This window comes from Bubalus bubalis, chromosome 1, assembly GCF_019923935.1.
Source record: "Bubalus bubalis isolate 160015118507 breed Murrah chromosome 1, NDDB_SH_1, whole genome shotgun sequence".
Lineage (NCBI taxonomy): Eukaryota > Metazoa > Chordata > Mammalia > Artiodactyla > Bovidae > Bubalus > Bubalus bubalis.
Genome location: NC_059157.1, coordinates 140,715,265 through 140,742,683, shown reverse-complemented (window position 1 = coordinate 140,742,683; position 27,419 = coordinate 140,715,265). Strand labels below are relative to the sequence as shown.

General features: G+C 39.9%; 1 long non-coding RNA gene across 1 annotated transcript in view; it reads left to right on the top strand.

The window, feature by feature from the left end:
- The window catches only part of LOC112585625, a 37,690-nt gene extending 10,271 nt beyond the window's left edge, over window positions 1-27,419 (top strand). The window contains exons 2-3 of the long non-coding RNA XR_006551846.2: window positions 9,496-9,676; window positions 26,712-27,419. This is a non-coding gene — a long non-coding RNA (uncharacterized LOC112585625). The remainder of the gene's footprint in view (window positions 1-9,495; window positions 9,677-26,711) is intronic.

Here is a 27,419-nt window from a genome sequence, read left to right as displayed (position 1 = left end):
GAAAGTAAAAGCCTAACAGGTTTTTCATTTCACACAGATGGTAATTAATAGCTATATTCTTAACCTTGATAAACAGAGATAAAAATATTTAAAATTTTAATAACAAAAAGGTAATCACTAATGGAAAAAAATATAATTGAACTTTCCAAACTATAGAGAAATGAGCTAAGAAAACATAGTTGGTGAAAAATATAAAAGGATATAAAAACTACCATGCCATATTAACCCCTTTTTACTATATTATATATAACATGTATAGGAAAATACAAAAAATTGTAACAGTGGTCATCTTCAGCAGATTGAGGTGATGGGGCTCATGGTTTTTTATCTTAGTGAAGTGTCTCAACTCTTCTAAATATTTTATAATTAGAACACTATTTTTAAATAATGTAATTTAAAAAATAAGAATTAGAATTTTAAATATCCACTTTTTTATTGCCTATGCCCTTCTATAATGCTTATTTACTATAAAGAATTAAAGTTACGTTTCTTAATGTGTTAAGTTTAGCAATTATAGGATTTAAAAAATCTGATTTCCACATATTATTAAAGACTAAATGCCTATGAACACTGTAAAGGTGCTTCTATTAACATTTCTTATTAAGTCACTTTCTGGAAGTAACATGTTTGTGTAAAATCTTGCCAAAAACAAGAATATTAAAATGTGTTCTGCATGAGGAACAAATCCACATCATAAGTATATTAGAAGTTAACAAGATTTAAAAGCAAGAAACATGAAACCAGAAGAACCTGGGAAAATGTGCTTGCAACTATAAATTCTGTAATTAATTTGCTTTACAAGTTTTTTGGAGATGCTAGGTCACCAGTTGACATCTTGGATTTGCTTTTTATTCAGTCAGAACATATAAAAGAATATATTACTTGTGGCCAGATTGTAGTCTAAATATATTTTCCAACCAAATGTCCAGTTTTGATAGGAAGAAAACTATATAGTCATGTTGTTCTTTAATTCCAATTCAGGCATTCCTTACTTCTGCCCCAGCAGAGATCTCAGGATTTTATTTAATTCATGTTTCCCCAGTCTTCCACAGCTTGAGGACAGTAATAGAGTCACATTAAAGATCAAATCTAAATTCCATGGGCTCCTACCTTACCTTCCAGGGGATATTTCTGTAGGACATCAACTTCCTGCACTTCTCAAGCACTTATAAATGTCCCTGAGTGTGTTCTGTGTGGTCTGCCTCTGCTAGTTGCATTTCCTACTGTGCCACCGCCTGCTAGACAACCATTGCAAGCCACCATATCTGAAGTCCTACTGTATTTTGCAATAGTGAAGGCAATAAAGATCTTTGAGTCAAAGGTTTAAAGCTTCAGAGCGTTGTGTTGAGAAGCAGGCAAGAAAGTTTCATCGCTCTCTTACCACTGTGCAGCCAGCTAGCTTGGCTCTTGCCTCAGCACTGTGTTTGTAAGTAAAGCTGTTCTTAGTTTTTATTTCTCATAGCCCTACTTTCTCTCTATGGGACTCAGTCCAGCACGTTTAAATCTAAGTGATAACCGCTTTGCTACTCAAAATCATCCCCCCCCCCCACCTTTGCCTAGTTTCTTCTTCTCTTATGGTTAGGTCTCTCCACAGGATGTTTCTTAATCCACATTCAAGTAGGTTTCTGGTGGGTTCTTTCCACAAGTTGGTCAGACGTGTCCACTAAAATTCATGATGAGACTCGCACTGCACTCATACTCCAACCCAAATACTCTCTACAAAAAAATGGTGTTGCTTGAAGTTTGTTCTAATCAATTTGCTATGAACTGGTCTTTTTAAAATAGCACATTATTAAAAGACTGATTCAGTCATTATCAGTCATAAGAGATTAAGTGGAATAGGCTAAGGTGATTGATATCATAGATCTGTTTTACACTAGAGTAATTCAGGAGAAATTCCTGTTGAGAAACAAGGAGAAAAAGTTATTATTGAAGAACAAGTTTGAAAACTGTTCCAGAAACGTGCTCAGTGGTAGAAAATTTTTTTAAATAAAAATAACAGAATAAAGGATAAGTAGATTTCTTCTAGAAAAGTTTTGCATCAGAAGGAGGATTCCACCAGGAAATAAAAGCATTGACTGTCAAGGAACTTAAGGAATAAGCAAGCCACAAATATTCAAGATCTTGTGAGGCTGAAGGATGGGAATAGGAAGATCCTGTGCATCTGTATATAGTAGTGAGTGATGAAGCAATATTAACACGTTAATATGGAAAGATCACAGAATTTTGGCTAATTAGAAGACAATTGGAAAAGGATGTGATTAAGAGAGAAGAGACACTTTTTTTGACCATGCCATGCTTCATGTGGGATCTTAGTTCCCCAACCAGAGACCAGACCTGTTCCCCCCGCTTTTGGAGCACAGAGTCTTAACCATTGGTCTGCCAGAGAAGTCCCTAGTAATTTTTAAAAATACACATATTTCACAATGCCTTCTTTGTTTAAGCTGTTTGGAAGCCAAGGGCTTCCCTCATCCTTTCCAGGGAGTTTTTGTTTGTTTCTCTGTGTTGGTACTGCATTTATTTATATTGATAAGAAGAACTACCTGACTAGCCAGGTTACTAAATGCATGTTAACCCTAGTATGACTTCATCCCCTGCTGTGCTAGTCTTGCAATATGGCACCAGGGAGCAATTTTCTCCAAAATGGCAACCACCAAGGGAATAGATTCCAGGAAGGAAACCTCAAACAACTCCCAAGAATGGTGACAAGAATATTTTATGTAGCTGCAATGAGATATCACTTCAGACCTATTAGAATGGCTATTATAAAAAAGATTAGAGATAACAAATGTTGGTGAGGATAAGGAAAAAAAGGAAATATGACACATGGTTGCTGGGAATGTAAGTTAGTCCAGCCACAGTGGAGAACAGTATGGACATTTCTCAAAAAATTAAAAATAGAACTTCCAAATGATGCAGCAGTCCCACTCCTGGGTACATATCCAAAAGATACAAAATCATTATCTCAAAAAGGTATCTGCACCTTCTCCCCACTGTGTTCATTGCCACATTATTTAAATAGCTAAGGCATGGAAATAGCCTTGTTCATCAGTGGATGAATGGATACAGAAAATGTGGTATGAAAAAGAATATATACAATAAGTATTATTGTATCTGTGTAGAATAATATTGTATATATTTCACCCTATTTATTTGCTTCGAATAGTATTGTGTTAAAGAAAATATACAATAAATATTATTCGGTCATTAAAAAAAGAAGGAAATCCTGCCATTTGTAACAACTGAATGAAATTTGAGGGCATTTGAGGCTAAGTAAAATGTCAGACAGAGAAAGACAAATACTCTATGATCTCATATGTGTGGAATCTAAAAAAGCCAAATGCAAACAGAGCATAGAATGGTTTGTTAGGGGCTGGCAGCTGGGGGAAATGGGGAGATATTGGCCAAAGTGTACAAACATGCAATTAGAAGATGAAAAAGTTCTGAGGTTCTAATGTACAGCATGGTGATTACAGTTAACACTAATGTGTTGTTTGCTTGAAAGTTGCTAAGAGGATGGATCTTAAATGTTCTCACCACACACACACACACACACACACACACACACAAGGTAACTACATGACGTGATGGATAAGTGAACTAATTTTATTGTGGTAATCATTTCACAATGCATAAATATATCAAATCATCACTTTGTCCACTTTAAATTTATACCATGTTGTATGTCAGTTATATCTCAATAAAGTTGATGGGGGTAGGGGAAGAATATTTTATTATAGTTCCTAGGATAAAAGTTCTTATAATAAAAAGATAAGACCTTTTCAGTTTTTCAAGTGAAATACCAAAGAACATCTAATTTTAAAATCATATTTACTCATTCAAATACTTACTAACACCTGTTAGTTTCTGGGCACAAGTCTAGACCTGGTGAATATAGTAAGGTATGAGATACTGCCCAGGGTCTCAGAGAGGTTACAGTCAACTGGGGACTTAGGATGTAATCCAGGAATAGTGGCTTCTTTCCTTCCTCCAGCACTCGAGGCTCAGTGTTTCCTTGGACTTCCTTGGACTTCATGCATCCCCAGTACTGTGCATAGTTTTCCTCTCATCATGCTTCTGGACTTCATTCAAATATTACCTCCCTCAGAGGGGTCTTCCCTGATACTCACCTGCTCACATACCAGAACATTATATAATCAATATTTCACCCTACTTATTCCCTTCAAAAATTGTTCATGTATTTATTATTTTTCTTCTTCTACTAGAATGTAAGCTCTATGACAGTAGGATTATTTCTTGGCTTTGTTATATGTACATGTCTGTCTAGCATCAAGAAGACTGTCTGGTAAGGGCACTGTAACAGCACTGGATAAGAGAAGGAATGAATGGAAGCTAGATGAATGAATTCAGTAGTTAGCTTATGTCAGTCCTGGAGTGTGAAGTCAAGTGGGCCTTAGGAAGCATTACTACCAGAAAAGCTAGTGGAGGCGATGGAATTCTAGCTGAGCTATTTCAAATCCTAAAAGATGATGCTATTAAAGTGCTGCACACAAAATATACCAACAAATTTGGAAAACTCAGCAGTGGCCACAGGACTGGAAGAGGTCAGTTTTCATTCCAATTCCAAAGAAGGGCAATGCCAAAGAATGTTCAAACTACTGCACAGTTGTACTCATTTTACATTCTAGCAAAGTAATGCTCCAAGTACTTCAAGCTAGGCTTCAATAGTATGTGAACCAAGAACTTCCAGATGTACAAGCTGGATTTAGAAAAGGCAGAGGAACCAGAGATCAAATTGCCAACATCTGTTGGATCATGGAAAAAGCAAGTGAATTACAGGAAAACATCTACTTTTGCTTCATTGACTATGCTAAAACCTTTGACTGTGTGGATCACAACAAACTGTGGAAAATTCTTTAAGAGATGGGAATACCAGACCACCTTACTTGCCCCCTGAGAAATCTGTATGCAGGTCAAGAAGCAACAGTTAGAACCAGACATGGAACAATGGACTGGTTCCAAATTGTGAAATAAGTATGTCCAGGCTGTGTACCATCACCCTGCTTATTTAACTTATATGCAGAGTATATCATGCGAAGTGCCAGGCTGGATAAAGCAAAAGCTAGAATCAAGAGTGCCAGGAGAAATATCAAATAACCTCAGACATGCAGATGACACCACCCTTATGGCAGAAAGGGAAGAACTAAAGAGCATCTTGATGAAGGTGAAAGAGGAGAGTGAAAAAACTGGTTTAAAGTTCAACATTCAGAAAACTAAGATCATGACATCCAGTTCCATAACTTCATGGTAAATAGATGGCTAAACAATGGAAACAGTGACAGACTTCATTTTCTTGGGCTGCAAAATCACTGTGGACAGTGACTGCAGCCATGAAATTAAAAGACGCTTGCTCCTTGGAAGAAAAGCTATGACCAACTTAGACAGCATATTAAAAAGCAGAGATCACGTTGCCAACAAAGGTGTGTATAGTCAAAGCTATGGTTTTTCCAGTAGTCATGTATGAATGTGAGAGTTGTACCATAAAGAAGGCTAAGTTCCAAAGAATTGATACTTTTGAACTGTGGTGCTGGAGAAGACTCCTCGAGAGTCCCTTGGACAGCAAGGAGATCAGTCAGACAATCCTAAAGGAAATCAACTCTGAATATTCGTTGGAAGGACTGCTGCTGAATCTGGAGCTCTAATACTTCAGCCACCTGATACAGAGCCAACTCATTGGAAAATACCTTGCTCCTGGGAAAGATTGAGGGCAGGAGAAGGCGGGTGACAGAGAATGAGACGTTTAGATTGCATTATCGACTTAATGGACATGAGTCTAAGCAAATTCAGGCAGATAGTTAAGGACAGGGAAGCCTGTTGTGTTGCCTTATGGGGTCTCAAAGAGTCGGACACAACTGAGAGACTGAACAACAACAACAACTCAATATGATGATTACTATGGTGAAGGAAAGATCTGGGTATCTGCTTGCATCTAACAAATGAGGGGATAAACCATCTTTGGAAGAGACAGGGATTACTTCCTAGAGCACATGGAAACATGGATTTTAGAGAGGGGTCTGATCTGCAACATCATGTAGATTAGGTGTCTAAATATAAAAGGAAGTGAAGAGTGGGAGGAAGAGATGAAGAAGGAGAAATGGGCAGAATGCAGATATCTACCCTTAAAGAACTAGTGAGCCCCATTCAGCCTTTGTCCTGAGGGAGGTAGGAAGCAGAGAGACCCTGAACAATGGCAGGTGGTAGGGAAAGGTCTGCCTTGCAGGATGTTCAACCTGAAGCACTGTGGAGAATGGGATGGAATGAACCAGGAAGCCAGGTGATGCAGTAATTCAGGCAAGAAATAATGAGGAGCTGAACTAAAACCAGGGTTATGGAAACAGAGCAGAGGGAAAGATCTGGTCCAGGGAGACCATTAGGAGGTAAAACAACAGCAGAGGGAGGAGTCAAGTTCAATTCCTCAGGTAGCTATACTTCCTCAGCTGAGTTCTCCATTTTCTAGAAAACAGTCCCAAGGACTGCAGCCACATTCTTTGGAAACTATGCTGAGGCTAGGGACACATCTTCCAGATCAAACTTACAGCCATGTGGTCTGGGAGAGCCTTAGGGGTCAACCATTACTGCAGGAGCTAAAAAACATGGACGAGGTCTCTTTGTTTTGGCCTACAGTTAACTTTAGCCCAGGCCACTTATATTCTGATATATATTGCAGGTAAGGATTTCTATCTCCTTCCAATCAAAAGCATCTGTCTCCTTGCTAATCAAAATTCCTTTTAGATATCTATTCACTTCTGCACTTTTCCTAGAAATATTTGGTGAAGGCCTACAGCATATTAAAAACCAGAGACATTACTTTACCAACAAAGGTATGTCTAGTCAAAGCTATGGTTTTTCCAGTAGTCATGTATGGATGTAAGAGTTGGACCATAAAGAAAGTTGAGCACTGAAGAATTGATGCTTTTGAACTGTGGTGTTGGAGAAGGCTCTTGAGAGTCCCCTGGATGGCAAGGAGATGAAACCAGTCAATCCTAAAGGAAATCAGTCCTGAATATTCATTGGAGGGACTGATGCTGAAGTTGAAGATCCAATACTTTGGCCACCTGATGTGAAGAACTGACTCATTGGAAAAGACCCTGATGTTGGGAAAGATTGAAGGCAGGAGGAGAAGGGGAGGACAGAGGATGAGATGGTTGGATAGCATCACCGACTCAATGGATATCAGTTTAAGCAAGCTCCAGGAGTTGGTGATGGACAGGGGGGCCTGGCATGCTGCAGTCCATGGGCTTGTAAGGAGTCGGACACGACTGAGAGACTGAACTGAACTGAACAGTGTGTTATACAAATTCTCTGCCCTCAATTAATCTATAATTTAGTGAAAGATACAAACAAACCAACCCCCCCCCCACACACACACACAAATCGAAGTACACTGTGGTAAGTACTGTGAAAGAAGTACTCACACAAAAAGCACAAAGCAGAGTCCCTTAAGTGAAAGATGAATTAGGATTGGGTGTCTTAAATCAGTTAGAGGTAAGAATGGTTTCTCAAAAAGAAAAACAACCTCTAACAAAAAATAAATTCTCATTAAAAATAGCTCAGGTATAAATAAACAAAAATGCATCAAAAACATGCATAGTTAATAAGTGATACTTCTGAGTGCATGAAATGTGCCAGGAGCTATGGATCTTGTATTTTTCCCCCTCAGTTCATCCTCATACCAAACTTATGAGGTAGTAATACTTCCCTTATTTTACAGATGAAAAAGCTGAGGTTCAAAAAGCTTCAATATTGATAGTTGGCCCCAGGTCACACGGGAGCAGTAAAGCTAGGAGTCACACCTGGGCGGTCTGAGTGCAGAGTTTCTAATTGGGATGTAGCCCTGCCCTCTGCAGTTAGGGCCATTTCTCGACCGATGAGAATGGTATTTAAGAGGTTTGTCCACTGTTCCACGTCACAGGTTGGGAATTCAACCCAGTTGGCTGAGCTCCAGTGTTTCTTCTCTTTTACACAGCCCTATCTTCAGGCTGAATGTATACTTTTACTGAGAAAAAGAATGAGAAAATACACTAGTAAAAAGAAACAGAAAGCTCTCTTCATTTTGTTCTCATATCAGTTCTCTAAGGGATGAGCCAAGCCTTGCCTCCTGCCTAAATGCCCTTGTTCCACAGGGGACTCGGTCAGAGGTTATAAAGTCTGAGGCAGTTAAAAGAGGGCTGGTGGGGCTAACTTACCCCACTTATCCCCTACCTCATTGCCCAGAGCACTGAGAAAACTGTCAGCCCTTGACTGGCAGTCATTCTCAATGAACGTTTGCCTGTAACTGCTATTATTGGGTGGACAAATTAAAAACCTTTTTTTTCTTCAAAAACTAGACATGTGCAGTTATTACATTGTTTATGACAAACTGGAAGGTTGGCCAAAATTTATGTTGAGATTCTTCAGTATTTGTACCCCAGCATCCCAAAGGCTGGTTAATCGTGGTGATAGAGGTCCTATCACCATTGATAGTCACATCTCCAGTTCCCTCCTGTATAACTGTGAGACCTGGTCTCTTCGTCACCTAAAGGGGGCCCCAAGTTATTCTGGTGGGAGTCTGGGGTGTCTTGCATAGTTTGCTGAAGTCCTTTCCCACTCAGAATTCTAGAATTCAGAGCCGTTACTTCTCCTGTCCTGGGTGAAAGATGCTTTTGTACCCCTTCTTGCTGTTTCCCTCCAAAGCACAAAAGAGCTGTACTCCCTCTAAGCCTCCTTCTGCAAGAAGTCTGTTCTTTTCCATCAAAATTAGGAGTGATATTTCCCACACCTCTCCCTTACACCTTTCCAGCTGGGCCTTGAAGGAGCATTGTTGTGTCATGAGTTTCAGGAAGTCATTTGTAAAAAGAATGCTTTCAGCGTCTGCTCCCAAAACTTTTCTCCATGAACCTTAGACTGCAAAGAGATCCTAGGATTCCTCCCCTATTCTCCCCGTCCCCCTCTCCCTCCAAGGAACCTGCACTGAGGAGACTTTTGCTCTCATGCTCACCGAATAGTCCAAAGCGGGGCATTACTCAAATTGGGAACCTAGCCCAAGTTCCCACTTGGGCTGGTTCACACTATTCAAGCTAAATGCTACCTTCTCTAATGAACATGGTCATATAGAAATTGTTGAGAAGATACTGAATTATCTCTAGAAGAGTAAGGCCATCATGAGATGAGAAAATAAAGATAAAATACATGTATGTAGTGTGTGTGTATAAATATGCATGCTCAGTCTCTCAGGTTACAGGTTACAACCCTGTAACCTGCTATGCTCCTCTGTCCATGGACTTTTCTAGGCAAGAATACTGGAGTGGGTAGCCTTTCCCTTCTCGAGGGGAATCTTCCCAACCCAGGAATCGAACCCACATCTCCTGCATTGACAGGCAGATTCCTTACCCCTGCACTACCTGGGAAGGCCAGTTTACGCTAAGCATGTATAAATATACATATACATAAAATCTCACTTGCAAACTTGCTGAAGAATTGCTCTTTCTCATTCAGGAAATGAACTCCAAGAAAGAAGCTTTCTCTTGCCTTGTTGGAGCCTTTGGGAAGCATAAGTAGACTGATGCAGAGAGGATAACATGGTCCAGGTAGTCACAGAACCTGCAGGGTTGATGGTGGGACCCCCCAACAGGCAGAACAGGAGGGCCACAAGCTCATCAATTACCCTGTAACTTGAGTAAGTCACTGAACCTCTGAGCCTTACATTTGTTTTTATGCTAAAATGGGGATAATTTTACAGTCCTGACAGGGTTGTTTGGGTTCAACATAGTTATCTATGTTTTGTAAACTGCAAGTGTCAAAAATATTAGTTGTTACAATATTGCTTGCAAGGAAGAACTAGAACAAAAGTTTAGATGGAGTCAAGGGTGTCTCTTGTACGTGATGAGGAGAGTTGTCTCTAAAGATTATGGGGGTTGCAAGCCTTAGAAAGGTACCTCAGGAAAGAGGAAAAAGTCCAGGCAGAGAAGTCTGAAGGAGATGAAAGGGGTCAAAGAGATTATCTACAGAGATTTTCTGAAGAGTCCTAATGTTCTTATTAACAGTCCATGGGCATCTCCAGCTTGATTTGAGCGGCAGTTCTTGTTGATACACTGGGCAGAGCTGAGGCCAGGAGCCTTGTAAGCCAAAATATGAATCAGAAGCGTAAGTCAGTGCCACTCAGACTTTGGGCCTGAGATTGCATGGCGGGTGTGTGTAGGTATGTGTGTGCTTGTCTCACAGGTGCAGGCCTCAACCACAAGTCCAAGCTGCACAAAACTGACAACACGAGGCTCTGCAGTCACCTTTCATTGCTGAGCTCTTATTTGTACTGCCAGGGAAATACCAAAAATTTCCTTTTGCAAGGGCCAGTGTGAACCTGGCAGGATACCCATGACTGAGGAGATGGTCATGAAGTCTGGTAATGAAAACAAATTTTTAAAATTATGTAAGGTAGAAACTAAATATTCAAGGTAGCAGGTTTCATTCATTATAGGAATGTTTCTTTAAGATGAAACAATAAATGCTTCTGCTGAGGTTTCTGGTTGAAGCGCCAGGCCTCACCCAGGAAAGGATTTAAAAGTATGTGTGTGTGTGTGTGTTAGTCACTCAGTCCTGTCTGACTCTTTGAGACCCCATGGACTGAAGCCTGCCTGGCTCCTGTATCCATGGGAAGAATACTGAAGTGGGTTGCCGTGCCCTCCTCCAGGAGATCTTCCTGACCCAGGGATTGAACCCATGTCTCTTGTGTCTCCTGCATTGGCAGGCGGGTTCTTCACCACTAGCGCCACCTGGAATTCCTTGGTGGCTCAGATGGTAAAGAGTCTGCAAGGCAGGAACCCAGGTTTAATCCCTGGCTCAGGAATATCCCCTGGAGAAGGGAATGGCAACCCACTCCAGTGTTCTTGCCTGGAGAATTACACGGACAGAAGAGCCTGGTGGGCTACAGTTGATGGGGTTGCAAAGAGTTGGACAGGACTAAAGCAACTAGAAAGAGAGTGAGCCACCTGGGAAGCCCTTTTAAGAGTATAAAGTATGTTAATTGTATTGGTTTCAAAGAGGGCAGAGGGATTGCCACACTGTCAGACTCCAGGTACATCTGACTGCAAGGCAACAGTTGACATCTGGAAACCCCCATATGAGAATTGGTTTTGCCCCCAGAATGAGGGACACCGTCTTGACAGTCTTGAATTCCTTTGTGGGTGGTGTAACTAAGGAATTCCAGGTGAGCTTCTTCTCACAGTTGGAAAACAGGCAAGGCAGAGAAAGAACTGTATAATCTCCATCCTTCCTTTCTTGCCTCACCTGGAGGACAATTTACTTTCTGTTGTGGAAAAACATTTCACATCCGCCTTAAGAAGTGGGAATAAGGAAGAGTGGTTAGCGGCAGTGAAGAGTGCTCCTGCTTCGACGTCACCCTTTGTCATTTGGTCCCTGTGTGTGGAGCAAAACCTCAGGTTTTAATACAAAAAAAAAAAGTCTTGAATGAAACCCTACAGTACCTAACTTCCCACCCCTGCTCCCAGGTTAGTTTACATTTTAAGGAAACGTCAGGGTGTTTTGTAACACCTGTTTTGTGTAGTAGTAGTGTTACTCACTCTGCTGCTGCTGCTGCTGCTAAGTCGCTTCAGTCGTGTCCAACTTTGTGCGACCCCATAGATGGCAGCCCACTGGGCTCCCCCATCCCTGGGATTCTCCAGGCAAGAACACTGGGTTGCCATTTCCTTCTCCAATGCATGAAAGTGAAAAGTGAAAGTGAAGTTGCTCAGTCGTGTCCGACTCTTCGCAACCCCATGGACTGCAGCCTACCAGGCTCCGCCATCCATGGGATTTTCTAGGCAAAATTACTGGAGTCACTCAGTCATGTCCAATTCTTTGGGACCCCACAGACTGTAGCCTGCCAAAGTCCTCTATCCATGGGATTCTCCAGGCAAGAACACTGGAGTGGGTTGCCGTTTCCTTCTCCAGAGGATCTTCCCCTGACCCAGGGATCGAACCCAGGTCTCCTGTGTTGCAGGCAGATTCTTTACAGTCTGAGCTACAATTCTGACAAAAGGAAAGAACCGACAATGGTTTAATCTTAGGCACTCAGATGGGCAGTCTGAGAAACTTAGGGATGGTTTCCCTGGCTCCTCTCACACCTGACACTCAAAACTGACCTCTGTGCATATAGATGTATGTCTAGTGTGTAACAGGAAGTTTGCTTTGGCTGGTCTCAGAGGGATCCATTTGTCTAGCGAGGTCTGCATGGCCAATGAAGCCACTGCCTCCCTTGCCATCTTAGCAGCTTTAAGAGGGTGGAGTATTTTTCTTTGAGGCCAAGTTTGGCCCAGAGAACTTCCTCACTGAAATTTTCTGCCAGGTTGGGTTGCTTTTCTTGCATAAGTCCACCCCTTACTCTCACCCCATCCCCCTAGTTGCCTTTGGTCAAATTTCTGGAATTTTGGCCTATGTTTGTGGGGTTGAGTCTATTCCTTCCTGGTGCAGTGGATGCAGAGATATGCTTTCTCTTGGGTGAAATTTACAGGCACATTTTCCTCTTTGACAGGAACAAAGAGCCACAAATATTTCCTAAGGGGAGAAAAAAGCTTCCAGATGCAGGACTCCAAATAAATGTGAGGGTCCCCCCCCCCACTTTTTCCTTTGGCATTTTTTAAGCTTAATAATTACACTGGACATATTTATCCAGAAGGCGGCCCACAGTTTTCCCAACTTCACTGAAATTTCTAAGTTACAAATACATCTACCTCTCCCTTGCTTGGGCTCCAGGCCATTTATCTCTTTCTTAAGGCAGTCACCACAGATGTCTTGAGTTTCAACCCTGTCTAGAGACTGAAGAAGATAGGAGAAGGCCCCTTTTTCCTCTTAGTCTCCTGAGCTCTGGTAACATAGAATAATCAAGTTGGGAGGGACACTTCTAAACTCTTGAACCATCAGTAAACTAATTTTCAATTATCTCTACTTAGAGGGTTACTGAAAAGAAAATTATAAATGTCAAGAAGACCTTTTAGCAAACTTTTACAATCTGTAGCATATTTCTATATTTTTTAAACTAATTAAAGCATTCTAATTGGTATCATTTTCTATTTTTAGTTTATAATCTAAAATTTTTCTCTTACCATGATCAGAATAATTGTGGGAGATACTTAACTCACATGTGGAAAATCATTATCACCCACACATTTTTTAAAAGGTTTTTGAAGAAATAAGGTACTTATATTTGATTAGAAAAACAGCTCTCCTTTTAAGTGTTGGCAAAGAATGCACTAAGTCCTAAGAAATCATTTTGGTTATATGTCTTAACATTTACTTATAAGCGATCATGGAGACATTTAATGCAGCTAAATGGCTTTAAAGAAGGCTGAGCACCAAAAAATTGATGCTTTCAAACTCTGGTGCCGGAGAAGACTCTTGAGAGTCCCTTGGACAGCAAGGAGATCAAACCAGTCAATCCCAAAGGAAATCAACCCTGAATATTCATTAGAAGGATCAATGCTGAAGCTGAAGCTCCAGTACTTTGGCCACCTGATGTGAAGAGCTGACTCATTGGAAAAGACCCTGGTGCTGGGGAAGATTGAGGGCAGCAAGAGAAGGGGATGACATAGGATGAAACGCTTGGATGGCATCACTGACTCAATGGACATGAGTTTGAGCAAACTCCAGGAGATAGTGAAGGACATGGAAGCCTGTCATGCTGCAGTCCATGGGGTCACGAAGAGTCAGATATGATTTAGCAACTGAACCACCACAACAAATGGCTTTAGCCAGTTTTTATTCTAACAGGAATGAAATTAAAGTGCCTAGGAATCAGATTCTGCTTCAGGAGGTCTGGGGCTAGAGAAATATTCCACATCTCTAATAACAAATTCTCAGGAGATGCAGACACTGCAGGTCCATGGAGCTGAGAGGATGTAGAGTACAGTACATCTTCCTATCCCTAAGCTGCAACTCATGGGTGAAATACATATGTGGACACGGGTATCATACAGCCTCAAGAATACAGGGGAATGGACTGCTCCCTCCAGAGGTTCCCTTGGTATGTTTTTTACAGTGGATTGAAAAGTGATTTAATCTATGCTGTTCAAAAAATCAGTGAATCCCTTCTAAATTCTAAGCCCTAGGCTAGTCACTATCTAACATAAAGTTGCATAATACTGCATAATATAAAATATAATGACCTTATTAAATTTGACATCTGTACTCTGATTATCACCTCTTTCAAGACTAAAGAATTCTCTATTGTTCCTTCCCACCCTTCCAGCACTTTTTAGTTTGAAAATTTTCTAATCTATAGAAACACTGAAATTGTAAAATAACTAACAAATTTAAACCTAGATTTACCAATCTTTAACATGCTGCTATACTCTCTTTCTGTCTGTGCATACACATCTATATACAATTAAATATACACTGAGCTTATTTTAATGTTTGTGGTCAAACTGTTTGACAATAAGTTGCAGCTCTCAGTTGTTCTTTTTCATGTTGCTATTGTTTGTCTCCATGACTGGCCCAGCTACAAGATGATGTTAAACCAGAGCTCAGTGTGTCCAAGAAGCAAAAATGGCACGGAGTTTCCCAAACTTCCTAGGATCAGTTTTACAGAGGAGGAAGCAGACAGTAGAAACCTTTGTTTCACCTTAAAAAATCTTAAGCAGGTCACTCTTAAATTCTGTCCATTTATCCCACTCTCCACCATCTTTAAGAAGATATGGAATAATTGTGCTGAAGACTGCCAGAAATAAGCACTCTAACATGGAAGCAGAGAATAACTAATTTTGCTAAACCGAACTCACTTTCTTTGTGAGTTCACGTTTCACTAATGAATTTTTTCATCTATTGCTAGGAAAGACAGAGAATCAGTCTTATTCCAATGTGATTAATAGATTCCGAAAATATTTTTTGCAGTATTACAAAAGGGATTTATTCATGCTTGTTTCATCTCTATGTACCTTCATCTTTTTATTTCAAAATAGCCAGAAATTAGCCCTTCTGAGAAGGTCTCTACATTATTTCTAAGGGTTTCCCAGAGAATTACCCCATGTATTTTCCTGATCAAGTCTAACTGGTATTTCCAGTCTAGGCTTCCTATCTTGCCATCACACCGCTGCCTCTGTGGTAACAACCCGAGGAAGAAACCCCACACACGGTGATCCTCTTACCACCAACCCTTGCTCAGTATCATGCACAGCACAAACACACACTCTCTCTCTCTCTTTCCTGGTACCTCTCATATTGCTGAGGTGCTCTCATCCTGGCTCTTCAGTGTCTGACAGCACAAATGAGACTAGCCATGACTCTCAGAGAGGAGCTAGGAAAGGTTTGGGGCTCATAGAAATGCAACACAAATAATAAGTACATTTTTGACAACAACTGCTAGCTCTGCTCGTGTTCAAACTCAGGGACCCATATCCTACTTCAGCATCTGTAGCTCCCAGAGGTTCTCATGTGGTTTGGAACAACTAAACCTCCACCAGTGGAAATCGGAGCTCAGTTGCCCTTCGGTCCCTTGAGAGGAGGGTGCTTCCCTGCAAGTCTTGCCTGTCATCCTGTCTCAGGACTGACCTCACTCCAGGATGCATTGCAGTGGGTTGGATAACTCTCCTCAGAATAACAGCATCCTATTCCTGGGTGTGGACTGCCTCCTTGGCCCAGTAACTCAATCACAAGAGTTACCAGGATATTTCTCCAAGTCCATATTAAATCTTTTTCGTGTTTTTATTTTCTTCAGCATGAGATTAGGTCTGCTTAGCCTTCCTGGCATGGTCAAATCTTGCTTGCATATCTCTAGTCATTGCCAGATAAGAAAATAATAATTTATGAATAAACATTTATTTTTCAGACATAAAAGAGTCCACGTTCAGCTATTGGTTTTTAAAAAAATCTCAGATATGCAGGGTAGAGCTTTATCCAATTTACACTCCAGAGCAGAATATTTAATAAACCCTGCTCAAGTGCTTGGGGCTTCCCAAGGGTGAAGAACCTGCCTGCCAATGCAGAAGATGCCAGAGATGCAGGTTAGATCCCTGGATCGGGAGGATCCCCTGGAGAAGGAAATGGCAACCCACTCTAGTATTCTTGCCTGGAGAACCCCTGGACAGAGGAGACTGGTATGCTACAGTCCAGAGCATTGCAAAGAGTCAGACACTACTGAAGCGACTTAGTACGCATATACGCTCAACCACTGTACAGGGGTTATCTCCTGCATTCAGTTCTTTCACAAGAGCAGAAAATGCTTGAGTAAAAACAATCACAATATCTAGTTTCCACCCAATAATGCAGAAACCACATGCCACCTCCAGAGTAGCAGCTCAGTTACTCCACTGTTCTCTCTGATCTCTCTGAGCTCCTTGTTCCACTTACATGAAGTCACTCCACTTCTCTATAACATTCTATACTGGTTGCTTCTTAAATTTCACTAGTCAGAACTGGTATATGGCCATAGATTCTGTATCTCAGAATGGATTTTAAAGGTACTTTCAGGAAAGAAACACATTTTAATTTTTTTAAATTGTGATAAAAGTCACATAGTATAAAACATACTATTTAACCATATTTAACTGTACAGTTCAGTAGCACTAAGTATATTCACACTGTTGTGCAATTTTTACCATCATCCATCTCTTGAATTTTCCATCTTCCTAAATTGAAACTTCTTCCCCATCAAACTTTAAGTCCTCATTCCCCCTCTGCAACCCCCCTCACCCCTCTGTCCCTGGCATCTACCAATATACTTTCTGACTCTATGATTTTGACTATTCTAGGTACCTCATATAACTGTAATGAAACAGTATTCCAATATATATTGGAGTGCATTTTTAAGGTTAATTTACATCCTATGAACAGATTGTACCTTTCGTTTTTGCTGCCCCCAACCCCGAAGTTCTCACTAGTTATTTTATACACAGTATGTGTTTATGTCCATCCCAATCTCCCAATTCATCCCCCGCCCCCAGTGTCCATATGTTTGTCCTCTATGTCTGTGTTTCTGTTGCCGCTGCCGCTGCTAAGTCGCTTCAGTCGTGTCCGACTCTGTGCGACCCCATAGACGGCAGCCCACCAGGCTCCCCTGTCCCTGGGATTCTCCAGGCAAGAACACTGGAGTGGGTTGCCATTTCCTTCTCCATGAAAATGAAAAGTGAAAGTGAAGTCGCTAAGTCGTGTCTGACTCTTCATGACCCCATGGACTGCAGCCCACCAGGCTCCTCTGTCCATGGGATTTTCCAGGCAAGAGTACTGGAGTGGGTTGCCATTGCCTTCTACTGCTTTGCAAATAGGTTCGTCTGTACCATTTTTCTAGATTCCACATATATTTTACTCAAAATGGATTAAAGACCTAAATGTAAGGCTGGACACATTAAAACTCTTAGAGGAAAACATAAGCAGAACACTCTGACATAAATCACAGCAAGATCCTTTTTGACCCACCTCCTAAAGTAATGAAAATAAAAACAAAAGTAAACAAATGGGACCTAATTAAACTTAAAAGCATAGCAAATAAAGCCATAAACAAGACAAAAAGACAACCCTCAGAATGGGAGAAAATATTTACAAACACATTTTGAGTAAAATGCTGTTTGTTTGTTTTTAAAAAAAATCACAAAGAGGCCAAATAGTTAATTAACAGCAATGACAAAAATCTCAGACAGTTTTCTTTAACACAGAAACATTTTAAGAATAGAATTAAAAATATTTCACATGTAAAAATTGTTCTGATGATATAGAATTTGAAACTTCTAAAACCTGAAAACTGAAACTTTTAGCTTATAATTTGGAATCCCATTGAGGCAAAAATAGACAAACTTTGAAGAGGATCAATCAGATCCTTTTATATTGGGTTTTTGCATATTTCTAGAAGAAAACAACACTAAAATTCCAACTACTTCCTTATTAATAAAAATTTATGTGAAGATAATGGTGTGATTCCACCTTGACAGTGCTTTCTTTTCAGCTGACTTGATCAACACAATGGTGTAGTGGTTTATAAATTTGTGATAAAGTAGGACAATTTATTTATGAATGGCTTAACAACAGCTGCTTGGCTGAATGTTTTGTAGAATTCATTGAGTTCCACTAAATGGAAAGAAGTGTTTTTATTTTGTTTATCATGGCCAAACCAGTCATCTAGTGTTTCTAAGACAGCTGTTATCATCTGTTGGCCAGAACTGCAGCCTTTATCTGTGAAAGAGGACACTAGCTCAGTCATTTTCAGCTAATTGGCAGTAAGCAACTGGTCAAAGCTGCAAAGTGTAGATGCTTATGAAGCAATATTTTTAAATTCTAAGTTGCAATCCACTAATGGTCATGAAATCAATTTAGTGGATTGCATCTGACATTTTTTAAAAAGTGCATTAGAATAAAAAATACTATATTGTTGTTGTTGATTAGTCACTAAGTCATGCCTGACTCTGCAAACCCATGGATTGTAGCCCACCAGACTCTTTTGTCCATGGGTTTTTCCAAGGAAGAATGTTGGTGTGGGTTGCCATTCCTTCTCTAAGGGATCTTCCTGAACCAGGGATTGAACCTGTGTCTCCTGCTTAGCAAATGAATTCTTTACCACTCAGCCACCTGAGAAGCCAAAAAATGACATAAAAAACTAAAAGTAAGCATGTTTTTATGATATTTTAAAGTTTTATTTATATATTTTCCCAATCATATATAAACTATTGCATGCTAAGTCACTTCTGCTGCTGCGAAGTCACTTCAGTCGTGTTTGACTCTGTGCAACCCCATGGACGGCAGCCCACCAGGCTCCCCCATCCCTGGGATTCTCCAGGCAAGAACACTGGAGTGGGTTGCCATTTCCTTTTCCAGTGCATGAAAGTGAAAAGTGAAATCACTCAGTCGTGTCCGACTCTTAGCGACCCCATGCTAGAGTGGATTGCCATGTCCTCCTCCAGGGAATCTTCCCAACTCAGGGATCAAACCAACCTCTCATATCTCCTGCATTGGCAGGCAGGTTCTCTATCACTAGCATCACCTGGGAAGCCCATATATTTATCAAAATGGCACCCCACTCCAGTACTCTTGCCTGGAAAATCTCATGGACAGAGGAGCCTGGTGGGCTGCAGTCCATGGGGTTGCTAAGAGTCAGACACAACTGAGCGACTTTACTTTCATGCATTGGAGAAGGAAATGGCAACCCACTCCAGTGTTCTTGCCTGGAGAATCCCAGGGATGGGAGAGCCTGGTGGGCTGCCATCTATGGGGTCACACAGAGTCAGACACGACTGAAGCGATTTAGCAGCAGCAGTAGCATGTATGTATATACCCATACACCATAGTTACTTTGGACAATGTATTTCTTATTGTATGTTATAGTCAAAATAATTTAAAAGTCAGGGCTCTAAAATCTTCTCTTATTAATGGAAAGAAAGCATTTTAAATATATAACAACCATCCCCTTTGTTCAGCCTTGAATTGTCTTCCCAATACATTGCTTTCTTCAACAGGCCATGTCTCACAAAGGAACTCTGCTTGCAAAACTATGATGTCAACATCCCCAAATGCAGCATATCTCAACACTTTTATCCCTAGGACACAAGAGAAAAATGACATTCACGTGTATTTGAACCATACAACTCCTTGACCATAGCTAGATTTCAGGACTGTGGCAGAGATAAGATAAGGCCTTGATTAGAGGAGATTCCTTGAGAGCTATTGATAGCTTCATCTCGCTTTCTCTCATTCAAAAAAGCATAAGGAGATAGAAACTAGTGATGGTTGTGGGGATAAACTTGAATAAAATCTAGTACTTTCTAAGAAAAAAAAAGAGAGCAAATCATTTACAAAGTTTAATATATAATAGCTCTTATTAATAACAACCATTTGAGGCATACCTTAAACCGTGTCGTTGAAACAGTGTAGCAGAGCATTGCTATAGAGAGCTGAGAGTATATTCAAATCTCTCTCTCTCTCTCTCTCTCTTAACTTTTCCAGAACTGCACAGTTGTTCACACAACTGGCCAATTTAGTGTCTTTTGCAGGTGACATCCAAGTACCCAAGAAATAAGACCTAAGAGCTGTTAGAACAGGGAATGCTCATGGTTTTAAGAGTTCCTGAAAGATCATCGTCAGTGTGAATGATTTTCCTCTAGGATCTCTTCTTTTTTGAATTAAGATCAGTTATGGAACATACTCATCTTCTTCCCTGTTCCCTGCCCTCTTTAGGCTTAGGGCTTTGAATAAAGAACAGGTTTGGGGTTTGAACATTTAGAGGTGATAGAAATGCAAATAGCAGATCATGATGGGTGAAAAATTCCTGTATTTCAGAACTCAAATTCTTCTGTCTTTGATGGGAAATGGAAATTCAGGGAATTGAAGGGACTTGCCAAAAGTCATGCAGCTTACTAATGACAAAGACAGGGGAGGCCTCCTGGCTCTGAGATTTCCCCCGCTGTAGTAGCGTTTCTCTGGGAATGGATTACCCTCTAGCCTATGTGACTTACTAGCAACTCTTCCAAATGATAGCAGTTGTCTGTCTCAATGTGAGGAATGTCAGGCCTGGTGAATACTATGGGGGAAGAGATTACAAAGGGAAAATTTTGAGATACTAACAAAGTGCTCTTTAGTCTGTTCATTTAACCAAACATTATTTAAGTCACAGGCACATAGGATACAAAAATTGACAAGATCCATCTTACCCTCACAGTGTTGTTCAGTCACTGAGTCATGTCTATCTCTTTGCAGCCCATGGACCGCAGCACACCAGGCTTCCCTGTCCTTCACTACCTCCTGGAATTTGCTCAAACTCAAGTCCATTGGGTGAGTGATACCATCCAACTGTCTTATCCTCTGTTGCCTCCTTCTCCTCCTGCCTTCAATTTTTCCCAGCATCAAGGTCTATTCCAATAAATCAGCTCTTCACATCAGGTGGCCAAAGTATTAGAGTTTCAGCTTCAGCATTCATCCTTCCAATGAATATTCAGGGTTGATTTCTGGTTTGATCTCCTTGCTGTCCAGGGACTCTCAAGAGTCTTCTCCAGCACCAGAGTTTGAAAGCCTCAATTCTTTGGCACTCAGCCTTCTTTATGATCCAATTCTCATGTCCATACAGGAATACTGGAAAAACCATAGCTTTGACTATATGAACCTTTGTCGGCAAAGTGATGTCTCTGCTTTTTAATGGGCTGTCTAGGTTTATCATAGCTTTTCTTCCAAGGAGCAAGCATCTTTTAATTTCATGGATGTAGTCACTGTCTGCAGTGATTTTGGAGGCCAAGAAAATTATATCTGTCACTGTTTCCATTTTTTCCCCATCTATTTGCCATGAAGTGATGGGATGAGATGCCATGAACTTAGTTTTTTGAATGTTGCATTTTAAGTCAATTTTTTTGCTCTCCTCTTTCACCTTCATCAAGAGGCTCTTTAGTTCCTCTTCGCTTTTTGCCATTACTCTCACAGTGTGGCACAGAAAAAGGTCATAATGGTGGCATAAACCAGTGCCACATGTAAAAAGAAGCAGTAATTAGTTTTGCCTGGAGCTCATGCTGCTATAAGGGTATGTGGTGTTGGGGGCTCATCCAGGAACCAGGTCAGCTGTGAAGATAACCACGATGTCAGCAGTCTGTTTGAGAAGCCAGGTGGTCTAGTGAAAAATTCTCAGTCTTTAATGTGGGATTCCTTATAGAATACGTACTGTGATTCAATAGGCAGATGTGTGGAGCCTGAGATTCCATTTCTAAGTAGATCCAGGTGATTCCATGCTGGTTTTCCCCAGACCACACTGTGAGGAGCATAGGTCTAGTAAAATGAATAGGTATTTTGCATCCAAGAAAAGTGAGTCTTCATCCCAACACTGTCTCCTGTAGCTGGTTATCTTTGAGTATATTACTGAGACTAGTCTTTCTTGTTTGTAAAAAACAGCCATAGTGTTATATACTGTACAGCTTACAGACTGAATGAGAATATAAGCATATTGCTCAAGACAAAGTAAAAGCTCATTTTAAATTAGTTCTTTTTTTGTACATATACATTTTGAATACACAATAAACAATTGCCTTAGAAATATTTGGCTACAAAGAACAAAATTCACTTAGAAAAGCCCTCACATATGAATCCATCCAAAGTCTCATGACCCTTTTTTAAAGTACATATTCTTGATATGTATTTGTTTTTACAGCAAATTAAGACATTAAGATTTTCCCTGAAGCAATAACAAAACAATGACCAAGTCAGATAAGAATACAGAAAGTATTATGCTTAGTCCCATAACCTAACCTCTAACCCACTCAACCTTGTCCTTAATGAAGTAGCATAATTTATGGGTGAGACATGGGAAAATTTGGAACTTGCCCATATAGTAAAAGGTACTTCCCTGGTGGCTCAGATGGTAAAGCGTCTACCTGCAATGCGGGACACCCAGGTTCGATCCCTGGGTCGGGAAGATCCCCTGGAGAAGGAAATGGCAACCCACTCCAGTACTCCTGCCTGGAAAATTCCATGGACAGAGGAGCCTGGTAGGCTGCAGTCCATGGGGTCGCAAAGAGTTGGACACGACTGAGCTACTTCACTCACTCACTCACTCACTCACTCAATCTAGTTAAGGGAAAAGCCTCTGTAATAATCAGATTTTATAAGCCAAAATCTCTTTAATGTACTTAGGAATAGATAATCTTGAAATAAACAGTAACTGTACTTGTTTAGGGAATTAGTGTTTCTTTACTCATTTATCAAGTTCTTTAAAGCCTCAGAAAAGCTGTGAGAGTCGGGAAGGTCATATACCTTCACCTCTATTTCACAAATGAGGAAATTGAGGCCCAGAGAGGTGAAGTGACTGACACACTCCTATTGCAAATTAAATAACAAAAAGCCCTGGCCCAGATGGTTTACCTCCAAGCAATCTGTTTTGTTTTGCCAAGGATGGGAGGTGAGAGTGGGAGGGAGGTGGGAGTGAGAGGCTGGCAGTTTGTGTTGGGGGTGGACAGTGGGCAGCAAAGAGGTCCTGGGAGTGGAGTGCTTCTTTGCCTCTGGGTGACTGTGGCTTCAAAGATTTAGTGCCTGTGTTCTCAGGGATATTTGTTGGGCTAGAGTTAAGTAAATCACACTGAAGAGGAAACAAAATCATTTTAAAAACATAAGATTTTTAAATGTTTTGGCAAATCCGCAAGTTGTGTTTTTGGGATTCACCCAAGTTTTTTCCTGATTTCAATGCACTTTCTTTTTGACTTCACGTTTCTTTCCTGTTTTCTCTATTTTTTTTTTCTGATAAAAATTCCAATTTAAGGGAGTTGGCAAATTATTAAAACACATATGAAATTCAGATTTCCTTTTTTTTCTGTATATATTTCAATATTTATTAATACCTGGGAGCTTAGTTATTTTAATGAAGGACATTTAAGTAATGGGATTAGCACTTTAAATTTTAAGTAGAATTGCTATTTTGTACACTATGACAAGTCTTAGTGATTCTTTTTTTCCTCCAGATTATATTCATGTCCAGTTGAAAGTTGAACTAAATTGGAAGAAAGTGTAAGCAATACTTTAGAAAACTTAATAGTATATGCTTTTAGAAGATAATCTATTTATTTAACATCTTACTCTCCAGGGATCTTTAATCATTACTTTGAGACTCAGTGGTCATAGATGTTTATTAAAATGACAGAGAACAAGATTCATTCACCAAATGGTCTTTATAAATGTTCACTGGACACAGTTGAAAACATGATACAGAAGGTCTTGCCCTTCAAGAAGCTGACATTTCTATACTTTCTCAAATATTTTCTGACCATGAAATAGTTTATTTAGTATTTTGTGGGTAAATATTTTATTGTATTTTTTAAAAAATTGTTTTAGCAGATTCAGAGTAGGAAGACTCTGAGCCTAATTCCTTTCATGGGCACACCAAAATTACTATTTATAGAGAAACTATTGATGATAATGACCTGAAAACTAGCAGAAAATTTTTTCCACAACTAAAGATATAAAGAAGAAACCAAAATGAGAGGGTTTGAGTGAGCAGAAGTGTGGTATAGTAAAAAAAAAAGTTTAATTAGTGATTGATTACACCATGGTGTCTATCCTTCAATATGTATTAAATTCCTTGAAGGCAGGAAGCATATCTCAGCCATCCTTTTATGTTTCCTTAATGACCAGCTGAGTGATTTGCTTAGAAAAGGCATTCAATAAACATTTGTGAATTCCAGTTTTTGGATGGAACTGTCCAGAGAGTTTGATGAACTGACTGCATTAAGTAAGAATTTATTAGATAAACAGATATTTTTCATCCAAAGTTCTCTGCTGTTTTTCAGGATTAAATATGAGCCTGGGATGAATAGCCAATCAATCTCTTTTAAAGCATATAACTAGTTCTCTCCTAGATTTAAAGAGGTAAAAAAATTTGGACTTTTTTCCCCTAATAATGATGTCTCTGGCCTTAGTCAATATTTCATGGCTGTTAGAAAGAAATAAAACCTGATCAACAATAGGTAGGTGCCTATAGGCCAGCACATGCCAAAGCTCATATCCCAAACAGGTTATATGTCATTAGGATGGGTTTATATAGGCAATAATATTTAGGAATTCTCTTTAATCACAAATAATACTCACTGGTGGAGTGAGTGCTTAAATGAACTTACAATCTCAAGAACATCAACTATGTAGAAAATCAAAGGGTATAACTTCCCTTATAAAAACAATTAACTGTCTCTGTGGAAGCTTGTGATTCACTACTATCCTAAATATGAAGGCAGCAACCCGCTATTTCTATTTCTTCCAAGACCTATAAGGACCCAAGAAAGGATATCGTTTCTTAAACAAGTATTATTAGGATCATACTGTATATCAGTCCAATCAACCTTTTTTTTTGCTCAGCATATTTTCCATCTATTTTGTCACCAATGCTCAAATAATTTAATATTTAAACTGGATTATCAGGCTCCAAATAAAATGTTAGTAACAAAACAGGTTCTTTTGGCTTGCCATTTGTGTTGAAGACTCAGTTCAGTCAGTCAGTTCAGTCGTGTCTGACTCTTTGCGACCCGACGGACTGCAGCACACTAGGCTTCCCTGTCCATCACCAACTCCCGGAGTTTACTCAAACTCATGTCCATTGAGTCCGTGATGCCATCCAACCATCTCATCCTCTGTCATCCCGTTCTCCTCCCGCCTTCAATCTTTTCCAGCATCAGGGTCTTTTCAAGTGAGTCAGCTATTTGCATCAGGTGGCCAAAGTATTGGAGTTTCAGCTTCAGCACCAGTCCTTCCAATGAATATTCAGGATGATTTCCTTTAGAATGGACTAGTTTGATCTCCTTGCTGTCCAAGGGACTCTCAAGAGTCTTCTCCAACACTGTAGTTCTAAAGCATCAATTATTCAGTGCTCCGCTTTCTTTATAGTCCAACTCTCATATCCATACATGACTCCTGGGAAAACCATAGCCTTGACTAGATGGACCAGGTGTTATAATTTACATTTCTTAGTAAGGAAAGAGCCACAGGTGGTGGCAATTGAATCTAAGGCCATCCAATGTATTTAAAGAATCTGATTGAACCAATGTTGTGCTGGTAAATGTTTAACAACCATCTCTCTGAGAAGAAAAGAGAATAGTCCTGATTTATAGTATTTGCTAATTTCATGGTATAAACTCCCACCATAGCCGTTCTCAAGCTAATTACATGAAGTCATTGAACTCAGAGTTGGGAAAAGTTACCATAATTGTCTTTTGAAACTCGGAAGGATCTGGTTCCAGCCCTCACACTACTTGGTATAAAATGCACAAAATGATCACCTGTTCACAAAACTGCTTAAAAATTGCTTCAGGTCTGATCTAGTAGGACAATTGACATTCAGAAGAAAGAAATTCCAAGACATGTCTAAATATATAAAGCCCTTTTAGAATAATAGAGGTGACATTTCACGAGCTTTTGGAAAATAAGAATTTCAAGACATCAGCTTGATAGCAGCGATAAATGCTATTATTTTTCTTTCTCAAGATGTTATCATCTAATGTTATATGATTTTGATGAGTGACCCTTCACTAGAAATCTTAAGTAAAATGAGTATTATTCATTATTGTCAGGGAACAAGTATTTTACAGATAACAATTTTTTTTAAATTAACTAAAGTTCATTGCTCTAATCAAGATGTTTAAATATTATTCTAATCATATTGCATTATAACTCAGGGAAGCTACAGCAATTCTCTGGCTTCCCAGAAAATGAATTATATTCCTAGTTCTTTGTTTAGGACATTAAAAAAAGACTGTAGACTCATCTGTAAAGCACTGCAGTACGGTGAGGAGTTATTTAAATAAATTGAGCTGTGGGGTCCCCTGCTTACTGTTGTGTGCTTGAGTATTTAGGTTGAGTTTTTATATTTCTCCCTTCGTTTCATCCTTTTCTGCCTGCTGTGAGCTGCCACTTGCTCTCTGAGTGACGGCCTCTGGCTATTTCACTGCCTTCTCATTCCTAATTTGCTGCTTCTAACCTGCTGAGGGCTAGAAAACAAAGCAGCTGGCCCACCTTCTTTGCCTTCTGTATAAAATAGAGTCAGAGAGAGGGCCTGGGGGGAATTAAAGGGCAACTATTTCAATCCATCAATTTGACATCTAGTTTCCCTACCAGAACTTAATCTGTTCATTTCCTAAAACAAGGGGAAAAGGTACCAGTGGGACCATAATCCTGTATAACTGAAGTTGGGGCTGAGATTTCTATTGTCCACAAACTAAGATATTACTATTGTCTCCCATCTTATAACACCTCGAAATATGGAGTGCCTTTTTTTTCTATCTTAGGGCATCTCAAAGAAGACACCTGTCCCACTATTCAGAGTTGGATTTCTGACATGAAATCTGTTACCTTTGCCTCTTCCTGGTGGCTCAGTCGGTAAAGAGGAGGAACCTGGCAGGCTACAGTCCATGGGATCATAAAGAGTAGGACATGACTGAGAGACTAACGCTTTCACATTCACCTTTGCCTCCTCCTATTCAGGGTTCTCTTTTGCCTCTAAACTGTCATCTATAGTCACACGAAGACAAGTATACTTACAATTTGGTATCTTTGTTCCACAGCCTTTCCCTTATACCACCCCCAGTGAGGTTTACATACAGAAATTCACAGATCTTAAGTCTATAGTTCAATGAATTTTGATCTGTGTATATACCTAAGTAACCATCACTTTAATCACAGTATAAAACATTCCATCACCCCACAGAGTTGTATCATGCCCCTTTCAATCAATTTCTACTATTCATAGGCAATACCTGTTCTGATGGCCCGTTCTGAATTTTATCTCTGACGTCTTTGGTGCCACATACAGTTTTGGGGATTTAGCTATCTTGTTGTATTTATCAGTGGTTCATTCTTTTTCATTGCTGAGTAGCACTCCAGTGTATAAATATAATACAATAGACAGCTATTTCACAATACCTGACACTTAAATTTGCCAGTAACATTTTGATAATTTGTTTTATCACGTACTTATTTCCCATAATCCATCAATT